Genomic DNA, 7,240 nt, shown 5'->3' with positions numbered 1-7,240 from the left:
TGAAACTCGTTGACCAGCGACCAGCCAGGCGACAGCAGCTGATACGTAAATTGATACTGCACAAGGGTTACCAACTGTTTAAAAATATTTGTTGTTATTAAAAAATAAAAATATAATACTTACCTATAATAAACTTCAGCAGTAAACACACACACACAAATACACAACTATAAAATCTGAGTATCCATACTAATTACTAATTCCTTTTCTTAATTTTATTTTTTTAAAGTTTGGGTTATACAGAAAGATGTGACTAAATATATGGCATATTAAGTTGTGAAAAATAAATAAACGTATAACATATAGGCATATAGCCTTATAGATTATAGGTTATTGCACATTTAAATAATGATATAAAATGTAAATTGTAACATGGATTTATGGTAGATTGACATAATCCAAGAACAAATTACTCCAATAGTATTAAGTAGTTTAAAATCAATTAAACATAAATCGTTAATAATTTTATAACAATAAACTTTACGAAAAGGACAAATGACTACAATCGCAGTAAAAAAAACTATCATGATTTATTACACATTAAGTAGGTACACACCTAAACTTTTATCTTGAGCGTTCATATTTTAAAGAGACCAAGTAAAATGTTTCGTCATTGAGTTAACAATTACTTGATATTATTAAAAATACTATTAAAAAGAATTTACAATTATTCTGTAAGCTTACGGATTAAAAATAATTCTAAATTTTCCAATGATAGGTCAAAATACTATAAAAAAAATGTCTTTAATATCTATTATAATTGCAATCTAAAATTATATTAGCTGATTGAGTAATATAAATTATAAACTAGAATATTGATTATAATACCGAACTTATTAAAGTGTCTAGCCATTTAGGTATATATTGATAGGGTAACTTACGTGTATTAAAAACAAAAATCATAATATTATATCTATTGCCTACATAAAATAACATATTATTATTTTAATATAAAATCAATAATTATTTTTCTATAAGTTGACTAGTGAGACTACTGATATTTTTAGAAAATATGTCGGCCATTAACAAATATAATAAATTAAAATAATCTCTAATAAAGTAATAATGCATTTCATAATTTTAAATTTTAACAAAACAATTAATGAATTGTAAACGATTTGACCATTAAATGTCATAATTTATCTTTTCAAATGCCACCAATCACCAACCATATTAGCAATAACAAAGAACTATCGATCATTCGAATATCAGTGTAACGATATTATTCTGAAATATAATCCAGCTAGTTGACCGTTGTTTATTCAATTATCAATGTGTTATTAAATAAATATTTACATAAATATTAGATACATGTCAACATTATCTCAAAAAAAAAAAAAACTGTAATTAATTATGTATAAATGGATTGGATGGCCATACCTAGAGAGTTTTCACTGTTTTCAGAATGGATCAAGCACACCTACCCATCCTACCATCACTTAGCGTTAGACACATATCTGTTGACTGTAGCTTAATAATTAATGTTGATTAAATAAGAAGTTTATATACTAATTACCCATTAAAAAACTAAAGTAATATACTTCCAATTTTTTGTTTTATTTTTATTAAGTGATTTATTGACTTTTAATAGGTTTAAAAGTATATTACATTATATAAGTTCATAAGCGTATTTCTTTAATAAAGAAAAAGTACAAATCTATTATTATAATATATGATTATTTATAAAATGTAAATGTATGAGACTCCCGATTCATCCGTAGTTAAGAATAACTCGTTTTAAAAAATGTTTTAACCTATCTTACTATCTACATGATGACAGATATTGAATAATGACTAATGAGTGTATTATCATGAACTTTGATATTTTCTTAGTCTATAGCAGCGGTTCCCAAAGTGTGCGGCGTGCCTCCCTTGGGAGGCGCGAGCACTTGACAGGGGAGGCACGAGCCGTGTTATTTTGTCATAACAATAAAAATATTTGTGTATTAAATACTATAACTTTGCTATTTATTTATTTACGGGAGATGTAACTATTTTTTTTTAATTTTAGGGTGGCGTAAACTAAAAAAATTTGGGAACTGCTGATCTATAGTATTTTCTTAATAATTAGGTAAAACTAGTTAAATAAAAAACTTTAAAAATTGTTTTTATACAATAATTACAAAAACATTTCTCTACCGTAATTCTATTTGTGACTAGGCACCTAATAATATTATATAAGATCTGTGATTTTTTCATAGTAATAAATTCATCACACAAAATATTTATGGACGCAAGGACGTTGTTTTTAACTTTTTGATAGGACTGCCAAAATGTAGTATAACAGACATGATGTATACAGATACAATATTCTAGTTTTAAACTATAAATCATGTTCACGTTATTCTCTTGGTTTATTTCTGTTCAAATTAAAAATATTTTAAAAAACTAAATAGGTATACGTACTTATTTGTCGCTGTAATATTGTATTAATGAACTGTGTAGTGTTCTATATAACCTCTCGGCTCTCTGAAATTACCAGTATTTAACCCTCCAGTCTCCTTTCACAGTTGTAGGTTACATAGGTACATCCACTTCTATAACGTCATTTCAACACCCTTGTATGGACGTGGAAAATATAGAGGGTGCCAAAATACAGGATATGCCCCCGTTACCTACATACGTGCATGTAGTATACGTTTATACACGATTATGTTTATGCGGTATGCCGTATGCGTATGCGGTAGTTACTCAATTCGTTAGAACAATTTTATTATTCAAATGTTAGTGCATCGTTGCATGTTGTTATTGTAGTAGAGAATTTACGGAAGATACTGAGAGACTAAGTCCTTAAGGCTTAAGGTATACTCCCTCACCAAGGTTTGGTCATGTATCCATGTGTCAGTCATTAAATATATATATATATATAATATATATAATATATACCTATTTGTTTTAAAGTCTTAATGCAACTATTATAATAATAAACTTTTCTTTTATCAAGCTTTTATATTTTATTATTATATGTTTAGATATCCTTACAAGGAATAAAGAAATACAGACTTTTCAATTTTTGCTAAAAATATTACTATATACATTAGGTACTTTAAAGTTTAAATAAATACAGAATACTAAGTATTTAAATTTATTAACACAAAGTTCTATGCTAAAATAATGAAAAAAATATTTGTGAAAGCATTTTATAGTATATTTAAGATATATACATTCATTTTTATATTCACCTATAATAATAATTAGATAACTCATTAGTTGAATTTGAATTTATTTAAATATAATTAAAATAAACACTTTAATTAAAATAATGGATTACACCATCAGTGATGGCGAATAATAACTCCGAAGTCGGAAGTATGGTGGGCATGCTCATTTACCATAATTGTATTATTATAGTTCTATTTAATTTATAATTATAGGTATAATAAATAATACACAAATTTGTATTTATTTATACTGGCATATTTTTAACTTGGGGCAAAGTATAAAATTAAAGCCCTCTCATAATTCAGCCATCTTTATTATGCTACTTACGATCAAGACTTCCGGGGTGAGTGCTCCGGTTCACCCCTCTCTAGATCTGGTCAAAAATAAATAAATTATCTACCAAAAATAAAGATCTAATCCAAAATTTATTATTTTTTTTTTTTTTTTGAAAATTTCGATTTAATTAAATATTAGTTGAGTATAACATAATAAATTAAAATTTGTTATTACATAGAATAATTACTTATACCATAGTAAACTTGTTTTTTTGGTTACTTACAGTAAATACTTATTTATTTTATATATTTATAAGATTACTAATTAATTGTAATTTATAGTTTTTATATAGATAGGTACATAGACATCTTTAAACTTAAAATAAAATGTTAGTTTCTTCATGCAAATTAATTAATGAAATTAGCTATAACCTTTAAAGGTTCAATTTATTTAGGTACGATTAATAATATTATATAGAGTATTTGTATTTTGTATAACATGTTTACTTTGTTTTCAAATGCAATTAAAATGACATACATCAAAATAACTAAGTTTAAGTATACTTAAAATATTTCAACTAATTATGAGTTAGTAATTGGAAGTCCATAATTTGAAAAATTGCCATACGCCCATACGAGAGACCTTTATGCGATGCTACCATTGAATACTTAGAAAAAAAAATTCAATAAGAAATTGGTTTTAAATTTTCAGTTATAATAGTTTCATCTTTAAGTTCCTTTATATAATTTAAGTATTAATAATAACTAATAGATTATAGGGTTATATCGATTGTGAATTATTTCTTTTAGCTTATACGTTTTTATTGAATAATTTATCAGGAACTAGGTAAATGTAATTAATGGAAAATTGGAAACACGATGTAAACGAGTAATGAGTAGCTAAACCTGAGGTACACTTAGAAATGACTCAATTTCAATGTTCAAAATAATATTATTATTTTAGGTACTCAAATTTACAGAACATGCTAAATTTAAGGTTAATTAATTTTTTATCTAAGTTTGTTGATAATTATTGATTTCTCGATGCTTCAATAAATTATAAATATCGATACAGTATAAATGTTTACCTATATATTTTTAAATCTGACTTAATTAGTTAGGTTTATTATTAGGTATTAATCCAATAATTATTTTACTGGAGAACACTTATTATTTTAAAATTATTTCCAATCGAAATAAAACAAGTTTTTTTTTAATTTACCTATTTTAACATTTTTATCGTTATAATTTTTAAGGTTTTTACTGTTTTGAATGATACATAGTACATACATTTTTAAAACAGAATATTTTTCGGAGTATTTCGATACAAAAAAATTGAAACTCGGATGAATATAGTTTATGAGTAATAAAAATAACTTAATAAGTATTTAAAGTTTAAATGATCATAGTAGTAGACCAACATTTTACATTATATCCCACTATCACTACACTCCGTTCACCTAAGCTTTAAATGCTTATCTCATTAACAATAAATATTTAACGTCAGTTTTTTTCAAATAAAATTTCTTAACGGAATTTGGCCATAAATTATAAATAATATAATTCACAATCTTATACTGACTTGTTTAACTTTCAAAACTATTAATTAAAAACACAAATTTATTTTTTCATACATAGAAGCCGTGGTACTGAAATTTTATTTTAAATACACATTTGTATATTGTAAGTGTAGAAAAATATAGTTACCAATGACTTGGGAATGGATTTTATTGTAATTATCACTAATTAGTGATTACCTACAATAACTGCATATGTTTACTATTGTAATACTTGATATCTGCAGATTTTAATATAATTGTGTTTGATGAATTTTTGAGTAAAACGGTGCTACGTATTTTACATATTAGATGATTGATAAGTGACGGCATATTTTATGAACTTGTCGATGTATTTATAAATTTTATTTTACATAACTTTCTATACTTAAAAATCACTCATCACTTTTTTTTTCTACTCAAACCTATGTAAGTTTTTTTACTGTATAAAACAAAATCTATTCTCTACTTACTACTTATAACTACATAATATGCAGTACCTATGCGGCTATGCTTGAATAATGAATAACACATGAGAACAAAATCCTTCCTATTAAAAAAAAAAACGATTTCTTCATAGGTACTTTTTTAGTAATTATTTAGTCTATTTTACATTATTATCTTTAATAAGTATAACATTGCAATAAAATTTTAGTACCTACACTATAGGTTTATAGAATATAGGATATACCCTATATGGTTTAGTTTTTTTTTTTTAAACCTATCTTCTATACAAGTAAAATGTATGCAAATAATACATAATGATCATCTACGTTTATTATAGGCCTACCTATCGTAGATAACTATATAAATACACACGTTAATGTGCAAAGAACAATGGGGTTGAATAATCAATCTTATCGGACACATCTTATCTTATTGGATATATTTATCCAAGTTGCAAAATGAATGATGTTTTCCAAAATGAATATCCTAATCACGATAAAACTATAAAATATATACACAACAAAAATTCAATAATATTACATGATACTCACGTAGTCTTGCACAGTTTATAGAATCTATAAACATTTTAAATTGAATACTAGAAGAACACGACCATAGACGTTTTTCGTTAATCCGAAAAATCTTTCTCAAGAATAACCTTATTCCATAATTCCATCTAAGTTGGTATAACTTTATGCGGTCAAAAATAGGTAGTGGTACAATGTATTTTATATAATATGTAGGGGGTTAGCATAAATGCCATAAATGATTAAAATTTATATCTTCTGAGTATCTTATATTTAAAACCCAAACTTTTTGTTTTTCTGAGTGCTTTATCGGAGGTAATAAACGGTCATTTATTTTTTAAGTATTCACCTATGGCAAGTAGTTCGCTTTTTATAGCTACTTCTTAAAAAAATAATGGATCTAGGAAAAGTTATACTTTGTTAGTACTGTTGTAGCATTAAATATTATTTCTTACACATTCTGCACTGTGATTCTTATATTACACTTTAGGTTTATTTTATTTTTATACATTATGTATCAAACAAGTTTCTTTCATCAGTATATAGGTACATCATATTATAATGGATACATTTTTCAAATGGTCTAAAATGACAAGTTTTAATTTACGTGTTAAATATTCTTTGAATAATTATTAAGATACAGTGAAACCACGATAGGTAACTAGAATCGGTTGAAGCGAAAAAAAAATTGAGTTATCGAAGTTCCATTTAATACACAATTTTTGGAAACATGATTTAGTGAGTAATTACAATTAAGTAAATATTATATTATTAATAGGATATACATAATATGTTAACTCATCGACAGAAAAACTTAAAAAAAAATCTAAGACAGAATTCATATTATCATAGTAATTATTGAACATATTTTTATATATCTGTGATATTTTTTTTATGTAATATTAAAATTTATCTTGTAATATATTAATTATTTTGTATGCTTTGAATTTATAACTAATCTGAGGAATACATGTTTTAATAATACTGCATCCAAATTTCATACCAAAAAATTAATTCTTAACTATATACCACATTATACAGTAAAAAATGGTACAAATTAATTATTCCAGGATTAAATTGATATCATACACCACAACTACTTTCTTGAACTATTCAGGATTATATTTGGGTTCTTTTACCATCAGTAATTTATATTAAACACTTCCCAAATTACATAAGTTTTTGTACAAAAATGAGATTTAATAATTGTTTATACTTTTATTTTGGTATTACATAAAATTTTAAATTATGACTAAACAAACATAAAAAAAAA

This window comes from Aphis gossypii, chromosome 2 (assembly GCF_020184175.1).
Source record: "Aphis gossypii isolate Hap1 chromosome 2, ASM2018417v2, whole genome shotgun sequence".
Lineage (NCBI taxonomy): Eukaryota > Metazoa > Arthropoda > Insecta > Hemiptera > Aphididae > Aphis > Aphis gossypii.
This window is presented reverse-complemented; position numbering follows the sequence as displayed.